General features: G+C 39.9%; 1 protein-coding gene across 9 annotated transcripts in view; it reads left to right on the top strand.

The window, feature by feature from the left end:
- The window catches only part of SEMA4D (semaphorin 4D), a 92,465-nt gene that overhangs the window by 20,515 nt on the left and 46,943 nt on the right, over positions 1–25,007 (top strand). The window contains exons 2-4 of one of the 9 annotated variants that reach the window (XM_085214314.1): positions 4,412–4,607; positions 4,815–4,905; positions 4,990–5,066. The exons of 5 other annotated variants lie outside the window; for them this stretch is intronic. The gene's annotated coding sequence lies outside the window, so the exon portion shown is untranslated. Of the gene's footprint in view, positions 1–4,411; positions 4,608–4,814; positions 4,906–4,989; positions 5,067–12,927; positions 12,950–14,001; positions 14,071–25,007 lie in introns of those variants that run through there. 3 more of the 9 variants (XM_085214313.1, XM_085214315.1, XM_085214317.1) reach the window with 3 other exon arrangements.

Below are 25,007 nucleotides of genomic sequence, written 5' to 3'. Positions count from 1 at the left end.
CCAGAAAATAGATCTCTCTTCCATCTCTTTTTTTTTTTTCCCTAATGATGGCAAATCTCCTGTGTCATCATAGTTCGTGGGATTAATTACTCTGCTCCTTGAGAGTCTGTACAAGTATTTCCAATGTTTTGATGTTGATCTTCACTTCCTAGCCATTTTATTAAATAAAAAACTGTACTATTCAATATTACCTTGTACTGTAGAAATTATCTGCTAGGTTATAATAGTCCTAAGACTTTAGTATTTTTTCAGTTCCTTAGCAGATAGTTTACTGTTGAAAATGTTGATCTCTTGACTTAGAAAGGTGTACAAATCTCTATCATTTGTAAAGTTATTATTCCAGATATAATGTTGCAAAGCTGGAAGTCTTAAAATATTGTAAAATGAGATTATAGAAAAGAATAAATGGCTGAGGAAAGTTACCAATAAATCTTGGTTGCTTTTGTTCCTGTTATTAAATGTCTTAAATACAATGCTAAGTAGTACATTACCTAAAAGCATAGTCCAAGAACAAACAACCTTATTATTTGTTTTAAAGTTAGTAACTAATTTGGCTTCTTTCACTTTTCTGCAAGTGGGTAGGGGGAGAAGGTTGGATGATGATATTATTTGACAGAACTTGTTAAATAACCTAGGTTCTTTAAACTGTAACTAATATTAATACCAAATAACTCTGTGAATGAACTTGTTTTTACTTTGTATGAAAACAACTATATATTACTTGCATACTATATTAAAAATGAAAGCACTGTTTAAGTAAAAGATGGAGTTTCTGAACCTGCAAGAGCAGCAAAACTTGAAAACTTTTTCATTCGTATGCTATTAAGTGCTATTAAGTACTAATCTATGGGTTGCAGCCACATGGTCTGCTGCTTCTCCTTCTGGTAGAAATCAAGGCAGCTCATACATTTGGCAAACTCATCCTGTGATCGAGCCTGTCCAGATCCCTCTCTGTAGGGCCTTGCTACCCTGAGGCAGATTGATGCTTTCTCTCAACTTGGTGTCATCTGCAAACTTACTGAGGGTGCATTCGGTGTTCTCATCCAGGTCATCAATAAAGATATTGAAGAGGACAGGCCCCAGCACGAGCCCCTGGGGAGCACCTCTTATGACTGGTCTCCAAGAGTGATTTCACACTCAAACTGGAATAACGTCTGTTGCTCTGTTCCCTACTGGTTGATTTTTTTTAAAAAAATTATTATTATCATTATTTTTTTTTTTACTTGATTTCAGTTTGAAGAGTTTCTGAGCCCAGGGTTGACCTCAGCAAATTCTTGAAGAGCCTAGCAGAAAAGCATGTATAAAATCAATTCAGGAGGAGGAAAACACTGCTAGTACTTGTGTGTGAAACTGTGCGGGTGATGATGACTTGCAATGTGAGCGTGCACTCCTGTGTTTATACTCTTAATTTCAAGATGCTGATGTGCTGATATTGGTGACTCTCAAGAGATGTATGTATATTATCTAAAGTATTCCTAAGGGTCACAGCAGCTTTTTTGATCAAGTTCATCACAATTTTCCTTGACATTTACTCAAGTAGGATTTTATATTAAAAAGGATTTTTTAGCTGTCTTACCATAAGGTTTACAGCAGAAATACACTTAATTGCTAGTATTGAAGCGCTCATTCCTCCCCACTTGCACACACTCTGCAAATAAAACATGTTAATCCTCTCCTGCCCTTCCCCCACTGTAGAAGCCTGATACGTTTCTTTTTGCATTAGTTAGGCCTCCTGGGAAATACACGCAGGAAAAAAAAAGGCTTTTCTATAGCCTTTCTCCCTCAGGAATGCATAGAAACCAGCTCTTTGGATCTGTTCCACAAACGTGAAACTTGATTTTAGGAAAAAAAATCTATAATCCAGCGCACATGTTTGTGAGAGAGACCTAATTTTAAGTTCAGTTAGAGGTACACCTTCTCATAGAAACTTAGTACATTTTTGAAAAAAACGTTTCATGTTCCTTCTCAACAACCCATATATTGCGCTGAGGCATGTTCCTTACGCGTGTATTTAATGCTGTCTTAGTTTTGTCTTTTATTAGCAGTGTGAACCTAGACAGTCTGCAAAGAAGAGGCTCATTTTGTTTACAAATATTACTTAAGGATGGAGGTTGTTTCTTGTCTACCAGCAGTATTCACACACTTCAGCTACAGCAAAGAGTGTGCCCTTTGCCATGGGATAATTGATAGTGCATGCTAGTTACACATCCATGAAAATGCAGAAGAGGCACTGCTGGTTTTTACACTGACACTTAGATACTGATGATGGGTATCAGCACTGTGCTGAAGGCAAACAGGCTGAGCTGAGGCCAGTCTGTAGTCTTTGCCTCTCTGTTGGGATAGACAGAAATCCCTCAGGGTAAGAGTAGGTGATTGCCATGTTACAGTGAACCTCAGAACTGATCTGTCTTTGTGTTTGATGGCTCTTGGGGCACAAAAGTGATGGGCCTTTCTGAGAAGGACCTTGAATGTGTGCAGTTAGCACTGGCTCAGCACAATGGTGCTGCCAGAGTAGTGAAATAAAAAGTGGTGTGGTAGCTTGGGTGTGTGACCTTTCCATGTTGTTGGGCTCGTACCAGTGTCTGTGCTCTCCTTCCTCCTAAACCACATCTAGGTGCAGCTTGAGGCAAGTAAAGCATGAGCTTGAGTACTGCTGGCAGGACAGTCTGGTTGTTCCCAAAGCCTGCGTCTTCATCTTGTCTGTCCTCAGTGGAAATAGTTGCCTTTTTCTCCACTGTGATTGTATGTGTTGTTTCATGTAGCTTGAAAGCTTCAGTGAACTATGTTTTATTGTGAATATATGTGTAAATATGCAATTTTTGAGTTGCTGGTACTTTTCAAGCTAACCAACAGTGGCAGTGGTGGTGGTTTAAAATGGTTAAAGTGGCATTTATAATGTCTGGAGAGTCTGCTGCTCCCCTCCATCAGTATGCCATGCTTTCCATCTCCAAAGAGTCAGCCTGAGCTGCTTCTGCTCTTCCTCAACCTTCTCCTTGCTCCATGCAGCCTTCCCAGAGGTGGATCAGACATGTGGAGGTGAGGTGCTGAGAGACCTTAGCACTGTTCACTGACCGTGCATCCTACAAGTGACTTACAGCTTTGCTTTGGGGGCAGAGCTGCTTTGCAGGTTTTGGTGGGGAGTGGAGGGCCTGTGAAACTGCAGTGGAATTGGTGCTGCCATGAGCCGTGGCACAAAAATGGGCATCAACAAATTAGGATTGAATCTGGCTTGACTGAAGTGACAGTTTCTTTCAGTAAAAATATTTCATAGCTGCTGGCTTTCTTTAAGCTATTTACCTATTGTGGAACTGACTGACTGCAGATCATGTTCCTTGGCAGCAACCAAAGAAGGTTATTTTAATTCTGTGCTTCTTCCTGAAATTGACAGATATAATCTCTGTGACAGCAGGCTGTCAAGCTAACTTTTCTCTCCCTCCAAGTTTTAGGATGGAATTGCAGAGGACTTTTTACATGATCTACTCCTTTTGATGCTGCCGTCTTTACTTCTCAGCTCAGTGTTTTCCTCTGCTCCTCAGCTTCCACTTCTCCAGCCTAGTTTAGTAACGACATCTGGCACTATAATGTTTTTCTGTTGACATTTTTTTAGACCTTTACTGTGTGTGTTTTGTTTACTCTTCAATTTTAATGTTGAGTTGACAATCTGTTGTTCATGCCCACATTTCCACAGTGTTTTTTTTGTTTTTGTTTTTTTTTTTTTACTATACTCTCAGAAGGTGTCACTTTGCTCTGCAGACTGTCTTGTTTTAAAAATGGACTTTTCTCATAAAAGGAGGGTTGTCTGTAAGGTGAGCAAAGTTGGGGTAATACGCTGTAGACGCAGTGTGTTTTTTGAGTATGTTTTCCAATGTTGACTAGCTCACTTTGATTAACTGCTTTGCTGCCGACAAACTGGGGATTATTTTCTTTGTGTTATTATTGGTGGATGGTGCTTTTTCGTAATGCACATTCTGCTGCTTAAGTAGTTTTCCCAAGATTTAATACAATACTTCCAATGTATATTTTAAATATGTTTCACAAGTTGCTGATTTTAGTGGGAAATAGTTATTCAGTAAGGATTTGCAGAATGTAGGCAGTGTTTTCTTAAAGAATTATCTGGCTTCAGGTAACCACTACGTGACAGTTGTCACAATGTTTGTTGGTCCAGTTGATTGAGTACCACAATACTGATTAGGTAAGAAGGCTAAAAGCAAAAATTACTGTTTGAATTTGAAAATGGGTAACCACTGTGGATTGATAGGCATTTCACAGAATAATATACTACACAAATGTGTCTTATCTAACACCATTTATTTTGGATTGGTGGAAAAAAAATCTAAGAAAAATGTTTGGAAGCCATAGCTGTTTTAATGTGGTCTTAAATTCCTCTTTGATTCGAGGTTTTTATTTTTAGGTACACAGAAACCTATCAAAATTTGCATCATGGAGACAGAACAGTGTGCAGCTTCTCTTCAATCATTTTCCTGAAGGAAAGGAAGCTACAAGGATGATAAGTCTTGAATTTGCTTCTTAGAGAGTGCCTGGAGAAGCAACTGTACCTAATCAAGTAGTCTGTGTTTACCTAGCACTTAAAATTTGTAATTTGCCAGGTTTGTATTCTCCCACCTGGCTTCATTTCAAATAACGCGTTAATCTGTGGAATCACTTTTAGTAATGGGAGAAGATGTTGAAACTTGTGAGGACTTATCTGACACGACTTTGTTCACAAAAGTGGTGGTGGGGGTTTTGGTAGTTTTGTGTGTGTGTGTATGTGTGTGTTTTTAACAGTGAAAAATGAAAGCATTTATTTCCTTCAGAATTTAAACTTGGTATATTTGAATTTTGAAGAGCGAGAATGAGCTATGGCTACTTCCTGTCAAAAAAGAATATTGAGAGCCCCCTATCCAGGTACTGCAGGAGCTGGAACACTCACAAAAGAATTTATGAAAATGAATGTCTCAGACCTTGATGCATTTCCTTTTGTTTGGTCAGTGGACCATCTCCTTTTCCACAGTGTTACTTTGTGTGAAGAGGAGTGTAGTTTCTGAGTACACAAGAACTTGGAACAGGTAAATTTTCTGTGTTTTTTTTGTTTGTTTTGCTTTGCTTTTGGATTCTAGTTTAAAGTAGAAGTGTTTGTTGATAAGATTTTAGGTGGCAAAAACCAGGAGATGTGAATGTGGACAGCCTCAGGAAAAGAGAGCTGACCTTTATGTCAAACTAATTCCTCAGCTAATGTGTTTAGAATGGATAAGGTACCTCTAAGATTCCAATAAATCAGTTGTATGGTTTAACATTGAACAAAGCACTTTATGAAATAATAAAACTTCTGGTACTGTGCCTTGAATAATTCTTAATGGTAAATTTTAACCACTAGGCTCACATGTCACCTTCATTTCTTCAGCCAAGTCTGAAAGAGGGCATTTGGATAATGCTCTTACATGATTATGTGGTTTAACTGTGGGTCAGCCCTGAAGCTGTCTGCCAATTGGACTTGCTGATTGGTGTTGGTTCCTTCCACCTGATAGTCCTGTATTCTGCGCTTCTGACAAGTTTGTCCTGCCTGATTAGCAGGGATTCTGGCCATCGCATTGTGGTGACCCAGAGCAAGAGACGGGTATGAGCCTTTCTGGTCCTCATGTCCTTGCAGGGTACCTGTGGTTGTAGATGGATGCATATCCATCAGTGTTTTCCCTGTTGGTGCAGCACTGTGCCTGACACTTGCTCTTGGGGAGAGGCTCTGCCAGGTGTACCTGCTCTCTGAAATGCTTTCTTTTGTTTGGGATTGCTGAAGTTGAAGGAGGTAGTTATAAACCTGCCCTGACCTATCACCAGGAAGCATGTGGATTCCCCCCCCCTCTTTGTTAATGATTGAGAAAAGTGTCATCCTGCCTGAGCTCCCTTCTGCGCCAGTGCAGTAATGGCTTCTGTAGTGATTTATGGATTTTGCTTATTTTGTGGGTTTTTTTGTTTTTTTTTTTTTAATGTTGCTGTATTTTCTGTCACGTGTGCTGCTTTTTGTGTTTTTTGCTCCCATGCATGCTTACCTCTGGCTCTTTTACTCACTGGTAGCTTCTTTACAATAGCAGCACAGATGGTCCTGCCACCTGCAAACTAGGTGCAGTTTGGGTGAAATGGAGAAATAGGTGGTTTGCCAGGTGTGTTTGTCCAGGTAAATATTCAGCCTGGTACAAAAGAGAGAGGGAAGAAACAGACGTCTTTGATTCCCTACAGCCTTGAAGAGATGGAACTTCTTCCTCTCAACAGCTTCTGTGAAGTATGTGCCCTTTTAATGATGCCAGTAAGATTTTCTTCTGTGTAATCTGAGATACACCAAACTGCTACCTGTTTCTTCCAAACAGAGACTCACACCATTATATTTTTTTTATTAACTAAGCTCATTTACACAGTCTTCTATTAAATTTTACTTTTTCCTATCTTACTGTTGCTAAAACTTGCTTAAGAAAATGGGATTCGAGTGGAAGAGAGGTTCATTAAATGGTCAAGGTTATGTCCCTGCAGAAATCTTTTGTTACTCTCAGTATCTTATCCTATGCATGTACATTGGCAAAAGAACTGTTTCTTTACTCTCAGCTCTCTACTCTCATAAAGAGGTGTATCTTTGGTCAAAAAAAGAATGCAGAAGTGCTCTAAAACATAATTTTTGCTTCCCCATGCTAGCAGCACACTCTCTGAGCTGATCTGGCTGAACTTGCATCACTAATAAAAGACTTGAGTGCATTGAGATAACAGCCGAGGTTGGTTTGTTGTTTGTTGTTCTTTAAAAGAGGTAAGGAAATGAAGAGAGATCCTCAGCTGCATTCCTGGTGTTACAAAACAAGAGTAATGTGTCTTGAGGACTCCAGATTCAGTACTTCTGGCTCTGAACTTGATTGCATGAAGAAGATTAGGTCCTGGACAGCCATTTTCTTAATGTCTTATGAAAAAGATTTAAAAGCCACTGTAGAGGACCCATAAGAAAATTTGTTGATGTTACTGTTTTTTGTAGGTCCTGTTTGTGTAGTGTCTGAGCCAGGGCAAATTGGTGATGGTGTGCATTTCTGATTTGTGGAAGGCAAACCAAGTTTCAGTGACAACTTCTGGCTTTGTAGCTGCATATTTATTTCATATTTTCCATCGTGCAAGTGTTTAGCATATGGATTGTTCTTTGTGGTTTCATTTCATTGTTTACAAGGGTTTACACCTCTCTCATTCACAGTTGATGTGTTACCTACCTCAGTGTTTCAGCTTCATACGTCATTTTGTCTGTATCCTAATCTGAAGGGAGGGAGTATTACAGCTTACATCAATGCTTTTATTTATTTTTGTTTGTTTATTTATTCTGAAGATAGCACTAAGGCATTCTTTCTTAAATATAAAGCCATAAGAAGTAGTGAACTTTCAGTTATTGTTTAAAGTTGCCATATGTCATTTTCTTGAGATTAACACAGGCACTTGACATGAGCCAATGGACATTCATATTGCTAACTGAAAACATTTTATTCCTACATGAATTCTTAATTCATGTGGGCTGGTTATGTAATGTGACACTAACAGGTTGTGATAAAACAAATCACTGCCATTACCTGCCTTACACTGTGATGACTTTTTGTTCAAGGGTTCCTTATATTTCTTGTCTTTGTGCCTTTGGACATTGTTTCTCATCTCCCTTGCTCTTTTCCAGAAAATGGGGATGAGATATGGATTTGAAGGCTGGGCTGTTTGGTGGATAAAGAATTGGTTGGATTGTTATAGACAACCAACGTAGCCAAGGGTTGTTGTCAGTGACTCTTATGTCCTGGTGGAGGCCAGTCACGTGTGGTGTTCCCCAGGGATCTGTCTTGAGACTGGTGCTTTTCAACATCTTTATCAACAACGTAGACAGTGTGATCAAGAGTACCCTCAGCAAGTTTGCCGATGACACCAAGCTGAGTGATGCAGTTGACACAACAGAAGGTAGGGATGCCATCTAGGGGGACCTGAACACACTTGAAAAGAGGGCGAATGAGAATCCTCTGAAATTTAACAAGGCCAAGTACAAGATGCTGCACTTGGGTCAAGGCAATCCCAGATGTGTTTGTAGACTGGGAGAAGAACTCATTGAGAGGAACCCGGCAGAGAAGGACTTGGGGATCTGATGGACAAAAAGCTGGACATGAGTCAGCAGCGTCTGCTTGCAGCTTGGAAGGCCAGCATCCTGGGCTGCATCAAAAGAGGGGTGGCTAGCAGGGCAAGGGAAGTGATTGTCCTCTACTCTGCCCTCACAAGGATGCATCTGGAGTTTTACATCCAGGCCTGGGGCCCCCAGTGTAGGAAGGATGTTGGAGTGGGTACAGAGAAGGGATATGAAGACGATCGGAAGTCTGGAGCTCCTCTGCATCTCTCTTATGAAGAAAGATTGAGGGAGTTGGGCTTGTTTAGCTTGGGGAAGAGAAGGCTCCGGAAAGAGCTCATTATGGCCTTCCAGTACTTGAGGGTAGCTTACCGGCAGAAGGAGGACCAACTTTTTACATGGTCTAAAAGTGACAGGACAGGGGAGAATGACTTTAAACTAAAAGAGAGAAGATTTAAGTTAGAAGCTAGGAAGAATTTTTTTTACTCAGAGGGCAACGAGGCACTGGCATAGGCTGCCCAGAGTTGTTGACTCCCCATCTCTGGAGGCATTCAAGGCAAGGTGGGATGGGATCCTGGGCAGCCTGGTCTGGTGCTTGGCAGTGCTGTCCATGGCAGGAAGTTGGAACTAGATGACCTTCAGTGTCTCTACCAAGCTAAGCCATTCTGTGATTCTATGATTCTATGATGAAAATATTTTGTTCTTTTTAATTAGACCTCATGTTATGCTAACTGTAATTGCTTTTTGTAGTTAATGCGGTTAATGAAACATGTTATTTAGAAACAATCAATATGAATGGGCTTTTGTTTTTAAATATGTTGTAGAAATTTACAGCCAATTCCACAAGTTCAGAATCCTTTTTATGCTACTTTATGCAGGGCATCTGGTTCTGCTAAATGCTCTGCAGCATGTTGTTCTTATATTTACTGAATGATAACTCTGTCTTACCACAAATGTTTTGGAAAAAGTCTAATTTATTGAGATGTTTGTCTCATAGCTGTCACATTCAGATGTCCACTTGCCTATTTTGTTTGTAGGTTTGAAAACTTAAAAGTGAGCACTAAATGTGAGAACCTGGGAAGAGTGGTGGAGAGTAAACTACCCTTCCTTTGGAAACATTTTGTGCTGTCTTTCTAACTAATGATAATCAGTAAGTGATACGATGTTGAAGTCAGAATGACTGGCAGTGTTTATGGAAGGATGCTGTTCCGTAAACAACTGTGAAAGCTGTAGGTTTTTGTTTTCCTTGTTTTATATTAAAAAGTTTTCACTTCTTTCAGTGCAAGGTCTTTATGTTGCTGAGTTTGTTCCTGAGAAGAAATGTTACCTGCAGAAATTCAAATTCTTGTTGCTTGTACAGCCACTACCTTTTGTTCTGCAGTTGAATACGTAAAGAAAAGAGTAACAGTGGTTTTATTATGTGATTGTTCCTGAATGTGCTGTTGCCTGATGGGTAATGAAGCTTTTAATTAAAGCATCAGCTTTAATTAATGAACAGTCTGTTACTGCAGCAAATATGAACTGTGCAATCAGGCCCTTTGCTCTGCAGTACATTGACTTACGTGGAGATTTAGTCATCTGCCTTGAGAATCTTTCAGACTGACATCTGAGCCACAGCCTCAGGAATCTGCTGATAGACGGTTTAGGCTGAAGCCCGTGGCTGGAGTTTTGATTTAGCCATTATGAAGCCCCTTTTTGGAGAACAGGCTTACCATCCAAATCTTCTAATGGGGATGTGCGTGGACATAATCCATATAGACCAGGTTTTAATCACAGACCTACCATTTCTTTGTCTTCAGATACCACTCACATCTAAGTTCATTTAGCAATCTTAATGCTTTATCTCTGGGAGCCTCTGATAATGTGTATTTATAGTGAGGTAGACTTATAAAATAATACATCCACACTGCTAAGAAATGCAAAGCATGAAAAGCAATGGTTAACAATAATGAGATGCCCATGTGTGAAGTTTGTAGTTGTATGTTAACTTCCTTCTGGCATCTGTAAAGTTTTCTGGCCATGGCTTTGATAGAAAGCAGCAGTTTCTGCCTGCTGCAGGCAGTTGCATCTGTGCCACATGTTGTAGTCGATCAGTCACTGCTCATTCATTTAAAGAGGGTGGGCTTTAATTTCTGGTTTCACTGTTTCTGCGTCATCTGATGAGGATATCAGTTTAACTTGGAAAGAGTCAGGTGGCAGTGTTTGGTTAAAGTTTGTTCCGGTGTGTTTACTCAGAGACCAGAGCTGGTGTTGGTGTTGCAGGCTAGTGGTGCTGCTGCCTGAAGCTGCATGGAGCTGAGGGCTGTGCACTTTGTGCAACATGCACTGCATTTCTGCTGCACCAAATGTTTGGGGTTCGTAAGTGATCCTTTATGATACATTCTCAGACTCCAGCATGGGGCAGGTAAGCTAAAATATGCAAACAGTGCTTTTTTGAGATTTCCGGGTAGTGAAACCAACCTGTGGCAGAAGTTTTAGTTGCTGAACTTGTGGTACAGGGATTTATCTGCTCTATCTTCCAGCATTCAAATGGTTTATACTGCTGTGAAGTCAGAAGATGAATACAAATCAGCAAGCAGACTTCTATATGGGGCATTTGTCCTTCTCCATCCCTTTTGCAGCGCTCTGTGAGCCCCACTTCCTCCTTTGTGCAGCACTGCAGACTGTGGGCCCCTTCAGCATGGGTGGGCGGAAGGCACAGGCTGTGCTTGAATCATGTTTGCTGGTCAGCAACGGGAGGACTGACTCATGGAGGCATGTGTTGGCTTCCCATCAAACCTCTGTGTCTGAGGGGTGTCGGAGCAGTGGGCTGCAGACATGGCCTTGTGCGGGGAGCAGGACGGGTGGGTCAGTAGGAACCAAACTTGTAAGGAACAGGTTCAGTACGTGAAGATACTTTGTTCTGTTACAGCTGATCTGGTAGCTTCTCTCTTAGTCTCTCTGATCAGCAGAACTTCAGTCAAAACCTCAGCACTCTCCAAAACTGTAGTTCTGCACAGTTAAAGAGAGGGAGAACATTCTTCTTGAAAATCTGCAGGTTAAATGAGTTCTTACTTGTTTCATTGTTAATATTAAACCTTGTTTGGCAGTACATGAGTTACATGCACACGTCAGTCCAGCAGAGACGAATATCTCAACCTCCATTTTTGTCCAGAAAACCAAATGGCTCAATTTCAGCTGAACAGATTTTTGAACCAACATAAACTCTTAAATTTAGTATTTTTGTTTGTCTCTTAGAACAGAGTAAGACAGCTATGCATACACAGCTTTTTGCATCTCTTCCACGGGCATGAGAGTGGAGAGTTTTCTGCTAGGGGAGTGTCCTTTTAGGTGCTGCAAACTCAGTAGTTGTTCAGAGTCTTCCAAGAGTTTCTCTGCGAATCTGATTGTTGTTCACCACTGTCCTGTGAGCAACAATGTTCTGCCCTGAGCTGTACTAGTGCGGAGGGGGTCATGTCTGCTATTGGAAAGTCTCTGCATCTTCGTTAATGTTCTACTAATACTTGTTCAAATTCTCTTCCTTCTCCCGCCTGCCACAGTGAAACAAGAAAGCTTTGGGGCTTTCCCTTCTGCTTGAGGTTCAAGCAGTTGCTTGTTAGTTCATGACATTAATTCCTGATAATTCGTGTCGAATAGCAGCCAACAGGGGTAGAAATTTGCCTGCAGAGATGTGATTCTATCAGTAGCCTAGAAAATGTGTGTTTTTCACTAATGTATCCCAGAAAGATCAACTGCCAATCTCCTCAGGTCCAAGAGGTGCTAGAACAAGCAGCAGAATGTTCAACAACAGGTTCCTGGTGTTCTGCTTTTAGCTGAGACCTTGGTTAGCAAAGGGAAGAGTAAAGAGGCAGCTGTGGTTCTTTTTGCCGCAATAGCAGAGGAAACCAGCTTTGTCTGGCCAGAGTTTGCGTGGTACTTCAGTGAAGGGGATGATGTGAGCAGAAGGGTTTGGGTGAAGATGCCTCTGAACCTTCAGTTCACCAGAGGGCCACCAGCCTTTTCACAGCCTGCTTTGCCACTTTTGGTGGGAACATCTTTTGCTTCTCTATCATGAAATGATTTGATGTGGTTTTGGCTGCAGTTTTCAGCCTGAAACCAGGAAGAATAACAAACAGCTTCATGGAAATGGGGGGGCATGTGACAAATGCCTGGGCAGCTCTGATCCAGGAGATTAGCATCGAGATCAGTGATGTATTTACCTCCACAGTGGGCCAGGTTGCACGCTGGTTATTGCAATCAGGGCACAGTTCAGTGTGCAAGTACCAAGGAGGAAAGGTGTATTTGTCTGTTTTAAATCCTCGGCTGTCATGAACACCCTGCCTGCACCATTTCCCTTGAATTACGGAGTAGTTTTGCTTCTCCAAATAGAAAGTGCTGTGTGCCTTCAATGCTTGTGGCAACATGCTTGTGCTTTTTTGCTTTGGTTTTCATTAATCTCTTGTTTTAATGATTTAGCATGTGCAAAATGAGAAAACCATACCATTTGCAACTGGAGAACTGGCTTCACGTGGAATTTGGGTTGATTGAATCTGTCTGGTAACCTTGGTCTAGTTGTTGAGTTGTCTCAGTCAGATGTTGTTTCAGACAAGTTAGCTATAGCTGCTTTTGGACAGTGCAGGCAGGCACTGGATAAAAAATGATGTCTTAGTCTCTGCAGTGCCATTTCTACTTCTGCTTCTCACTACTATAAAATAAAAAAACACCCTTGCTTTCATTCCTCTGTGAATGTGAAAAGACTAAATTTGGAATTCACTGTTTTTTTTTTTTTTTTTTTTTTTTTTTTTAACAAGTACAAGACGAGGACTGGTTTTTATTATTGAGAAATCTGGAAGAAAAAAGGTAAATTCTGATTATGTTTCAGTTTGTGTTGTTTTTTTTTAATGCTTGAGGAGGTTTGTGAACAGCTATTTGACACAAATGTTCTGAAGAATGATCACAGAACTGGGTTCTTATCATTTAGTGCTGCAAGAGCAAAGTAGATATTCATGCTCACCTTTCAGTATGGAATTATGTTGTAATTGTATAGCAGTTTAACTTTGACTTTCCCTGTCATCTGCTACTGCTCTGACTATCCCAACCTCCAGGTTATTACTGAAATTTTGAATAGGCTGTCTAATATGTTAGAATACCAATGGAGAAAGTAGACCTTTGGAAATGTTATGATTAAGACCATTCATAATGGGAATACTTCTCTGTTTTTTGTCCTCTGGCTCTTAAAAATACTACGATAGAAACTGTGAAACCTAGAATACTGTGTGATGATGACAAGTTGTTGCCTTTAAACCCTTACAAATACAATTCTGTTTATTCACCCCATTATGGCTCTTAAATTTTTTTTTTTTTTTTTTTTTTTAAATGATGATCAGGGAATCATAGAATGGCCTGGGTTTAAAAGGATCTCAAAGGTCATCGAGTTTCAACCCCCCCTGCTATGTGCAGGGTCACCAATTACTAGACCAAGCTGCACAGAACCTGGCCTTGAATGCCTCCAGGGATGGGGCATCCACATCCTTGGATGTCCTTTGGCAGCCTGTTCCAGTGCATCACCAGCCTCTGTGTGAAAAACTTCCTCCTAATATCTAACCTAAACCTCCTCTGTCTTAGTTTAAAACCATCTCTCTTTGTCCTATGTTTTTTTTCTATCTGTACACAATAACTAGTTGTGTAGAAAAATCATCTAGAAGCATCAGGCAAAATTGACGGCTCCATTATGTTTGGTATTGTGGTGGATGTACTTTCTGTCCCCAAATTACCTGCAGAACTGTTAATTTCGGACTCTTAAAAATACAGTTTTTTCCTTTTTAAGCTTTGAGTGTATGTAATGGGTGTAATTTTTGAGTTGGCTTATATTTGTTATACTGCTGGTTGCAGTAGAGTTTAATCTTTTGCAGTGGTCTATCACCTTGAAAAGTCTGGTGTTAAATGACTGCTCACAGACCAGAAATTGGAAAAATATACTTGTAAGTATGGAGATATTGATGTGTGTTATGTATCTTATCTCTCTGTAAGAGCAATAACTTAATGTAGGACATGTGCTCAGATTGTCTGCATGCACCTCTTCAGCACTCCTGTTCTATATATCTATAAAAGACAAGAAACATCCTAACATCTGAAAGGAGCAACTAAGTCATACAAGAGCCTTTTCCTTGGGGAAAGGTTGTTTTACATCTGTATCATTAGGCTTTCAGTGTTTTACAGTTGGACTGGAAAGAGATTTTGGAGAAAAAGGAACAAATGTTCTTCATTTGTTTGTTAAGCTTATACGAGATCTTAGCAGAGAGGTATTTTAAATTGTTGATCAGTTTAAATAGCTTCCTTGATTTGACATGTTTGGTTACTAAATAACATACTGCATCACAACAAAAACAAGCATTGCAAGATTCAATTTTGTATGCATGTTGCAATTTATTGTTTTATCTCCTTAAAATCATAAATATTGCCAGAGTTCTTGTCAGTGATACAGAATGTATGTGCAGATACAGAAATACTTTAGTGTTTATATAAACAAAAAAAGCATTTTTAGTACTGTTTCTGCTCTTTGCTTTGCTTCTTGCAAAGGTTATAGCCTTGAGATGCTAGGCTTTGAACTGTGAAAGGGAACATAAAGAATGCAGGATGTTTTTAGAGCATGCTCAACCACGAGCAGATGGCTTCATTAAAATCTCTTTAGGACCGAGGAGAGCAGTTGCTTCCTTTTGGAAGAAAATTGGCCAGAGAAACTATTTTTATGTTGCTATTTCAAATGTGTGGCAGGTAGTAATATTATTTATAGAACTATTTTATGTAAAGCGATCAGTCCAAGTGCATCCAAAAAACAAGGCAGAGTTGAAGTTTCTGTTCTGTAAGCTGGTTGAATTGAATATTTAGTCATCATATTTTCTGGTCATATTCTAAGTCTTGGGTAAGGAAAGCTCTGCTAGTTTCTTTTGTTGTTGTCGGTTTTGTTTGTTTGCTTTGTTGGTGGGTTTGTTTGTTTTGGTTTTTTGCTTCTTGATCACAAAAATCAACATATAGTCCTTTTTGCAACAAAATCTTGTAGTTTTCTTTTACTAATGAAATATGCATCTATAACTAGTAATGTTTATAAACAACTTGTGAAGGAAAGAGATGTCTAAAATGTACGTTTCCTCCTTTATAAATAGATGTCTAGCATACACATTTCAGGTGCTCTTGTTACTCAGAGATTCAGTGTTTTATGGGTTATTGGAGTTTATTGGTATTGATGATTGCATGAACATTCCTTCACCTGTGAAATGTATCAATATTACAAATTAAGGTAGCAGCTAATTTCAGAAGGAAATTGGTGGGGTCTGCTGATGGGGAGCCTGAACTTCTCTGTTGAAGTTTGTCTAATGGTAAATGCTGTGTCGTGGGGAGAATTTGAGTACTAATCAAGCTGCCAGACTAGTTTTGGCAAGATAGTCTAAGAGACCTCCGGCAGGTAATCCAGGCGAGTGACATTGAGATGCAGCTGTTGTGAGGTCACCATAGGTAGGGGAAGCCTTTATTTGTATTTATTTGGATCAGTTTGTTTTATTGCTTAAAGCAGATATTTCTCTGTAAAGGTTGTGTAGGAATTTCTATATGAGCACTTACAGAAAAATATATTTGTATGGTAGAAGAAATCCTTTTTTTTTTTTTTTTTTTTTTTTTTTTTTCTTTTTTTTCCCTCAAGCTGCTTTTTAAGGGTAAACTTGGAGTTTATATATACATTGCAGAAACTGTCTGAACCACACATATAAACAACTATTGCTGCAGGAAAATTTGTGCTTAATTAGAATCGATGTATTTCATTGCGAGAGAAGAAAATGACCTTATTTGAGTTCCTGGTATGATATTGTCCCTGCTCCGAGTTTTTCCTTGCTCTTGCTATTCTCTGCAACTTCTAATGAGTTTTATGCACCTATAATACATACTTGTAAAATGTTATCCCTTATATGTGTTCTCCAGAACATGGAATTAGGAAGAATAGTATTAGTGTTTTTTTTTTTTTATAGTATCAGGTTAAGTAGACTCACTGTAAGTAGAATTCTGACCCTAGTTAACTAATACCTGCCTCTATACATAAGATAAACTTGTGAGAGTTTTTTTTTTTTTGTACATTTCTCTCAAACCTGATGTCAGTGTCAAGGCTTACGTGCAACAGTTTCCCTCCTCTACATGCTGCTTCAGGTGTTTTCCAGCACACTCAGGATTGGCAGTATTTAATAGAGCTCATTACTGTGCTGCCGTTCTTTGTTGCTGATCGGTGCAACAGTGTTGTGTGGGGAAAGAGAGGACCTTCATGAGCAACTCCCATTACAGAACAAATTGTACTGTTTTTACTGTTTCTTTCAACAAGAACCGAATGCTGTATAATTACAGTTGTGATACACAAATGAATTTTATCAGTATCTGTTACCAAAAAATAGTCTTGTTGAATTCCAGGCATTGCACATCTGCTGTATAGGCACTTTGTCATGTATTAGCGTCTGTTATTCTTTTTTGATGTTTTGCAAACATCTCACAACAAAGACTGCTAAGCCATCCGGACATCTGGGGAGAATGACATTTAACCAGCTTATGTGAGCAAATGTTTTTATTTGTTCACATAGAGAAATGTTTGCTGTGAAGTCTGGGACATTCTGCCACAGTGATGAACAGCCTAATGTGGTTATGATTAAATAAAATCACTCAGCTTATTCTGACTCTGGATTTTTCCCATGAATGCAGAAATGATCACAGCTTTGCAGTCCATGATTTTAGGATGTTTAGGCCTATAGAAAACCTTCACTTTCACATTTGTTGTTTACCTTTTTCCAGCAATAGAACCATTATAAACAAGAAAAGGAAAAACTGCATTCAGAAGAACCACAGACAGGACACTTCTCGTTTTCACTCAGCATCAGTTTGGACCAAATAATAGTCAGCATGTGAAAATATCTTTTGCTGTTGGTGATGTTTTTCTGTACTGGTTGAGTAAATTATCAGCTTCCTTGAACCCGGAATTGTATTAGTGCCTTGCTTTTGCACAAAAAAGATAAAATGCCCACTGAGACCTGAGTAAATGTAATTCTCAGCCAAAGTTACTGCTTGCCTTGCTTCCAGAGCTTTCCTAACCTGCAGCAAAGAAAATCAGAACATCATTCTTGTGTTTGTTCCTGCAGCTCAGAGTCTGCTGTCAGCTCTACATCTCATAAACAGGAACAGTTTTGCATTTCTCTGAGCTGCCAAAAAAAGCGACATGCAGGTGGAAGGCTAACTCTTTGGGGATGCAGGCTTGAATTATGCCTTCAGATTATACTGAAATCAGGGACCACAACTTAGTGCTCTTTGTCCTATTCCTCCCTTTTTCTGCCTCCTCTGATGCTGCATCTTCCCTCAAATGAGATCTTTATGATGGAACTGTAGGTTGCCTGGACTGAAGGTTTGTTCCCTGAAGTAGCTCTCTGTGAATGAGATGGGATTCCTTAGCAGCCATATGATGCCTGTCTACTGCACACTGCTGCCATGGTGCCTAGCATATTGCCTGATGTGAGCTTGTTGCCTGGCTCTGATGCTGGATTCTAGACCTGGTTTTGAGCACAAATCCTGCTCATCAGCAAAGAGCTGTTTACCACTCAGGCAGAAAATTTGAGTAGTTTTACACTGTCCTCCTCAAGTCCTTCTTGAAAAGCAACATCCATTGTATGGGCTGAATGTCTGGACCTGTGCTGCAGGTCCCCCTGCGTAAACACGAGCTTGACTGTGGCCTTATCTGCAAGGCTTGGCTGATCCCCTCCAGTTTGCCTTGTTTGCTAGTGTGCCTTGTCCCCGGGTAGACTTTGGCAGTGCTGTGAATGTAATCTTCGGAGTGGCTTTTCTGTAGGTGAATCACTTGTATTAACGTAACAGAATTTAATCTTTTGGACTACAAACAATTTACATTATTGAAATGGACTTTAAATAAATTGATGTTCTGTATTCATATTCATTTAGTGTTTTCCATTTAAATTTGGCTGTGATAGCAGAAATAGCCCTATGGTCCACTATGGCTCTGATGACCTTCCAGTTCTAGAAGTGGGATTTGTGTTGTGGCCATCTGTTTCAGGTTGCTGCAGTTACGCTTTGAAATTTTTCCTTCATGTACTTTAATGGATGGTTTAAAGATCTTGTAAACTTGTTTGTTTGTATTTCAAAGCTACTGAGGCAAAGGTTAGGGGACAGCAGGTAGGTTTGTTTTTTTTTGGTTTTTTTTTTTGCTTTTTGTTTTTTTTTTTTTTGTTTGTTTTGGTGTTTTTTTTTTTTTTTTAATTATTATTTAATGAAGCTTTCATACTGAGAACATGGGCCAGCTGTAGCTTTTGTTGTGCCTTGGGCCTAGGCAGGGAGGATGGTCCAAGAGATCCTAGAATCATGGAATGGCTTGATTTGGAAAGGGTCTTAAAGATCACCTAGTTCCAACTCCCTGCAATGGGCAGGGCTGCCACCCACTCAGATCAGGCTGAGCCTTGCTGGCCTTGAAGGCCTCTAGGGATGAGGTATTCACAGCTTCTCCACACAGCCTGTGCCACACAGCCTGTGCCAGTACCTTATCACCCTCTGAGTGAAGAATTTCTTCCTAACATCTAACCTTAGTCTCCCCTCTTTTATTTTTGAACTGTACCCCCTTGTCTTGTCACTATTACACCATGTAAAAAGTTAGTTACCCTCCAGTTTGTAAGTACTGGAAGACAAGTGAAGTTTTCCCAGTCTTTTCTTCTCCAGACCGAATAACCCTAACTCTCTCAGCCTGCCTTTGCAGAAGAGGTGCCCCAGCTTTGTCGCCCTCCTTTGGATGCCTTCCAACAGCTTGGAATGTCTTTCTCGTGCTGGGGGTTCTAGGCTTGGATGCAGTACTCCACATAGGGCCTTAGAAGGGCAGATGGTGACAGTGTTTATTTTTTTGAAACTGTACATCTTTGCCAATGACAGGAGCTGTCCCAGAATAGACCCTGTGGCCCAGTTAGTAACTGCGATGCTGAGAATCCTTCTTGTTGTTGCCCAGAAATAAATTGTTCCCTGCCGAGCACTCCAGGTGGTAGATTGAGGCCCTGTTGTGCATTGGTTTGCTGCTCATCTGGACATATGTTGTACTTTCAGTGGTGTAAGAGTGAGCAGGTGGTGGGACTTCTTGCCCTTGCTTCACATTGGTTAAAGCCCACCATAAAACTTGGCTTCCTGAGCCTAGCTCTTACTAGAAGCCAAGTGTACCACAAAACTGGTGGAGCTCTCTGCGGAGCAGCACAGACATGTTCTCACTTTCTCCTGCTTTCGTAGTTACTGCGTCCTCCGGGGATGAACCTGTGCTTTTGCAGTCTTTCTTGGGCAGGGAATCGATGACTGCACTGATGTGTTAAGGAAGGTTAATTCTAATAACATATGCCAGTGAGAACTGGAAATACACCTAAGAGTTTAGGCAGGAAATAAATGCTGCTGAGGGGTCCTGGGCCTGGAATGGAAAGACCAGTCACCCACGGAGTGGATTGAGAAATTGTTAGTCAGAAGTTCCAGTCAGCTTATCTTGGCCAGGGTAGGACATACTTTTCTCAGGCAAGCTCTGACTTTCTCGTGGAAGTGTCCTGTGATACCTCACTGGTGTCAGATAAGAAGGTCTCCTGTAAGAAATCCTGCAAAATATCTGCTTGAAGGGAGAGTGAAGCCTGTTTTAATATCCTGAGAACGGGTTGGAGATAGTGGTTCCTTGAGTATCAGAAGTAATGTAGTGAATGTAGGTGTATGTCAACAGATAAAACATCTCAGGTATGTTACAGCGCTAGTACGAAAAAACCTTTTATCTTACCTCTTGTCATTGTCTTGCAGAAGGTTAATTTCAGCCAGTGTTTCCAAAAGTTAATGTTTGAATTCCTCGTTTCATGCTAATGAAAAGATACAGGAGCTAGGGCTGTTTTCCTGCTGAAAAAATGATGTCACTTCACATCATCCAAGATGACCCAGAGTGTGATAGTGTCTTGAGGGACGAGTTGTTGTACGACTGCGTAACTGTTGACTGTCACTTAAACACTGGATGTGCTACTTATCTTTCAAAGCAGGTTAGAATTTAAAAAACTTAACTCACTCAGTTATTTTTAAGTTTCCTTGTTCAAAGGAGCTAACAGCAAAGTGCTTGATTACTGTCTCAAATATGAAGGATAGAGAAGTTGTTTGAATATAAAAGCTCAGTAATTTTGGGGTCAGTGAGGAGCTGATTGTGTTTTGTGTTGAGACATGCAGTGTCTGCTGGCCTTGCCAGTGGACTTCTCAGATCATTGCGGGGAAACTGAAAATGAATCTTATGTTAAAGATGCTAAGTGTTTTTACATATCAGTAATATGTCTGCAGCCTTAAAGAGGCTTGCTATTTAAAATCTATCTTAATAAATGAGGACCAAGGGCAAACACTCCCAACAAGAGGCTGTTTTCACAGCAACAATAATAATGAAAAATGCAGTTTGGTCTTTCACTGCAGAATAGCAGTAGCAAAGCAGCTAGTACAATATTGTTAAGCTGCAATGCTGATGATATTCAACTTGTGGTCTATTTACCCTTAGGTACCATGGAAGACTTCTAAGAGATCTGCAAAAGCTATTTAAGAAAAGCAAGCTGATTGGTAGTTGACTATTCTAAGTGTAAACTTGTATGTTCTCTTGGAAACTTACTGTTTTTGAATTTCTGAAAAAAATTCTTTTGAGTCTAAATAAGTGTTCTGCTGGAAAGAAGAGTGTCTGTGAGAAGTTCCCCTATAAATAAATAAAAGTTCCCTGTAAATGAATGAAATTAGTTCTTAACACTAGCTGAGTTCACAGTTTAATATTAGACAGTGTTTTGATTTGATGATATGCACTTTTAAGGTACTTTTAAATCTTGTCATCCCAATTAATGAAAACTGGGGGGAAGCGTGCAGAGAGAACCAGGAGGAAACTAATGCTTAGTAAGAGTCATTATTTTGTTTGCTATGTGAAATCTACCATTATTTTAAAACAAACAAAAAAAATCTGATTGAACTACTTCAGGAGATCATCTACATAACACTTGGAGTGCAGAAAATGAATATATCCACAGAGAATTTTGAACTTACATTTAATTGATTTGAGTTACGATGGAATAACAATTTTTACAGAAACAGGCAGTTGTTTTGCAGGATATAGGGGAAATAAGATTTGTTTTTTGTTCAATGAGGTGCAATTCAGAAGGGAAGCATATGCTGAGATGCGGAATGACAATTGAAACGAAGGTGATGGCAGTACATTCTTGAGTTCATTGGCTGTCCTGAGATGCAGCCAAGAAGTGGACCTAGCTGTCTTCAGTATCTTCTCTTTATTCTTTCTATATCTTTTGATGGTGTGATACTGTAATGGATTAATATGGCAAGGTTTGTGTAGCTGGGGGGGCCTCTTTAAGCAAAACCGTCAGTGCCCCATGTCAGAACAGAGCCAACTCCAGCTGCTCCAAAGGGACCCACCTCTGCCGGAGTTGAGCCATGAGGGGCACTGGGTATTCTCTGGGGGACTAGATGTAAGAGAGGGAAAACTGCTGCACAACTGCAACTGGGAAATAGGAATGAGAAATGGGAGAGAAATGGCCCTACATGCACCCAGGTCAGAGCAGGAGGAGGGCAGGATGAGCTCCAGACACAGAGCTCCATGCAGCCCAGGAGAAGCCCATGGAGGAGCGGGTTGTTCCCCTGCAGTTTGTGGCCACTTTGCGAAGTAGATCTCTCTGCAGCCACAGAGGAACCCATAGCAGAGCAAGGGCAGAGAGTGACCGTGAAAGAACAGCAGAGGCGAAGTGTTGTGGACTGACCGCAGCATCTATTCTCTATTCCCTACCATGCTCAGATGGAGGAGATAAAAGGAGGTGGATGAGGGGGAAAGTGCTTTTAGGTTGCTTTTAGTTCTCACTGCTCTTTTCTGATTTCAATAGGCAGTAAATTCTATTTAATTCCTTTATGCCATGTCTCTTTTGCCTGGGCATGATTGGTGTGCTATTTCCCTGTCCTTATCTCAACCTACAAGCTTTTTGTTAATATTGTGTTTTCTTCTCCTTCTGCTGAGGAGGGGGAGCGAGTGAGTGATGTGGCAGTGCTGAGCTGCACATTGGTGTTAAATTACTGCAAATACAGAACTTGATGTTATGATGGAATAAAGAGGAACAGTTCACAGTTTGACCATCTCTGCAGAATCCATCTCACAATTAAAAATGCTCATTGCTATCAGGTTTTCTGAAAAATGTCTCTGTGATTATTTTTTGCATATGGCTGAATGTAACCTAATGTTTCACTGTGACATTTGAATTGTGAGAGCTGAGAGCTTTGGGGTGCTAGTCTGTGGATAGCTGCTGTTGCATTTTGAGGTCAGCTTTGCTGAGCTCTTGCTTTATGTTTTACTATCGAGCCCTAACCCTATAAGGAAGCATATAAATTTTGTATTTTTTCCGATTAGTGCTTTCATGTAATTTTATAGTTCTGATTTTCTATAATATTTGAAACATCAAGCTTTGTTGTCTGGAAATACGCAGTAATTTTTGCTTCAACAAACTTGGAGGCAGAACCTGCATAGTGTGTGACTGTCACATCATGTATTTTCATAATGTCCTTAATGATGATGAAAACAAGATTCATACATGTTAATCTTTGAGCGTAATAATGTCTCTCTCTGCTGTATTTCACTTAACATAAGAAAAAGCTTAATTTTAGGCTTGGCAGGAGTTAATATCCCAGTAATGCTCATGAGAATGTTCTGCAAGCAAAGCCTTTATTAATCCTGTTACTGACATACTCACACATAATTTGATGTAAGATCTGATGCATTTATAATAAAAGACTTGCACTCATGTTTTTGAATGTGCAGGAAGGCGTAATAGTGGTACAGAGTGATACTCAATTTATAGATAATGCTCAGAATTACCTTGGCATTTGTAGTGTGAACACAAAGATTATACCAGTGTAGGAGCAGATGTGATTGATGCTCCGTAACCTCGTGGAGTAGCTGCAGTAAGAGAAGTCGCTGCATCTATGCCAGCTTTCACAAAGTCCGGGCTGCTTTTTCCCATTTCATAGGTGTTCACTCCTAGCCACTGCTAGGTGAATTGCTGCTCAACAAATTCTTCAGCACTGGCTTCATCTGGGTGCCTGAGAAGGAATATGACAGCATTTGGTGACATTTCAAACAGCTCTGTGCAAATAAAGAGATATTTCTTTCAGTCAAGAAAATGTTTAGCACTTCAAAAGAGGGCTTTGCTGATGAAGGAAAAATAGCACAGTTTTACCAGTTCAGCCAGCATGAGTCATGTCAGACATAAAGGTAGTGTGTGTAGTGGGTAGCAAGGCAGCTGAGTTGGAATGGCAAGTGAGGCATAGGAGGGACATTGCCTTCTGCGTTTGCAAGTAGAGTTTGGGTTGTTACTGCAAGCTTGTTTGCCAGCTGGGTCTCACAGCTCTTTGTCTCAAATGAAACTGGGAGTACAATTTGGAAGGATTTGTGAAAGTCTCCCACAGTTCATTATGGTTGTTCTGCTATTAAGAGAGCATGTTTTTTACACAGGTACCACTCTAACCAGTCTTGTTATGTAAATGATTATGCAGTTGGACATGTGAGAAGATACTTCTAAAGGCATGTGTGATAAGGGAGTAGTACTGCATGATCAGTAAGATAAAGATATTCAGAAGCACAACAGATTTTATCTATTTTTCGTAAGTTGAAGATGTTCTTACGTAACTTGTAAAGCTTGAGGAAATCCTTTTTTGATATCTCCTAGGGTTTTGTTTGAACATGAATGGTTTTAGTTTGTTTTTACAAAAAGTGGGTAAATTCCACCTGTGGATTTTAATAGGTTTTTTAATAGCTGAACCCTACTACGAGGTTAAACTTCTCAATTTCATACAGCCAAGAAAAATTAAGCTTTGTTTTTGTTATTTCTCTTTTGTTTTGAGAATAACTTGGATCAAATTCCCTGCTTCAGCAGTCTTGCTCAGTGCCCTTGGGGAAGCCACGCTGTAACTTGCACAACCTAGGAAGTGGCTTCTAGTTCCCTGGAATGGATGTTGCTGTTTTTTAAGCGTTGACACCTTTACTCAGAACCTATGGGTAACTTACTAAGGCTTCTCTTGAGGAAGCTGTTCATTATCAGCTGGGTATTATGAATGGGCAGGCGGACTGATGACACTTGAATGCTTGAAAACTTGCACTCTGCTGACAAGATGGCTTTGGTGTTTGCCTCTGAAAACCAGAGAAATTCAGGGTCTGGCAGCTATCTCAAGTAATTCACAAAACTTGTTGAATTGTTTTAAATGCTTCTGTTCTTTACACCTTTCAGACTCATCTTCTTATTGCCTTCATTTTTATTTTTAGTTTTTGAAGAATCCATGCATTTCTCAAGAGAAGGGAGAGAAAAAACATGAAGTGTTGAAAAATGCTCAGTGAAAAATGTGAAAGTAGCACTTGTGTGTTTTGTGGTCTCAATATTCAGGTAATACAGGCTCCTGAATATATTTAGACTTAGCTTATAACCAGTGGTTAGAACTAGAGAGTAGTTAGAGTGGTTAATTTGAAAGGAGACAGAATATATGATCTAAGCTATTAAAATTATGTGTTAAATTAAAGAATGTTGATTTTAGCTTTTTTGTTGTAGTGGATGGAAACTAGTGACAGGCACTTCTCTGAATAATACTGGGAAGCACTTCCACATGGATACCTTCCATAAGGCATCCATGAAGCAGAGGTTGTAGCTTCTTTTTTTGTTTTGTTTTTTTTATTTTATTTTTTAAACTCTGATCTTTTTGCAAGCATGATTGATGTGCTTCCAGTGATCTTTCCTCTGCAAAGAGTACATAGTTTATTGACCATTTAAAATATTCTAATGCTGCTTTGCTAAGCAAATCTACCTTGTTGTGAGTACACATA

Source organism: Meleagris gallopavo, chromosome Z, assembly GCF_905368555.1.
Source record: "Meleagris gallopavo chromosome Z, MGAL_WU_HG_1.1, whole genome shotgun sequence".
Taxonomy (NCBI): domain Eukaryota; kingdom Metazoa; phylum Chordata; class Aves; order Galliformes; family Phasianidae; genus Meleagris; species Meleagris gallopavo.
The sequence above is the reverse complement of the archived record's forward strand: the minus strand, read 5'-3'. Positions and strand labels throughout refer to the sequence as shown.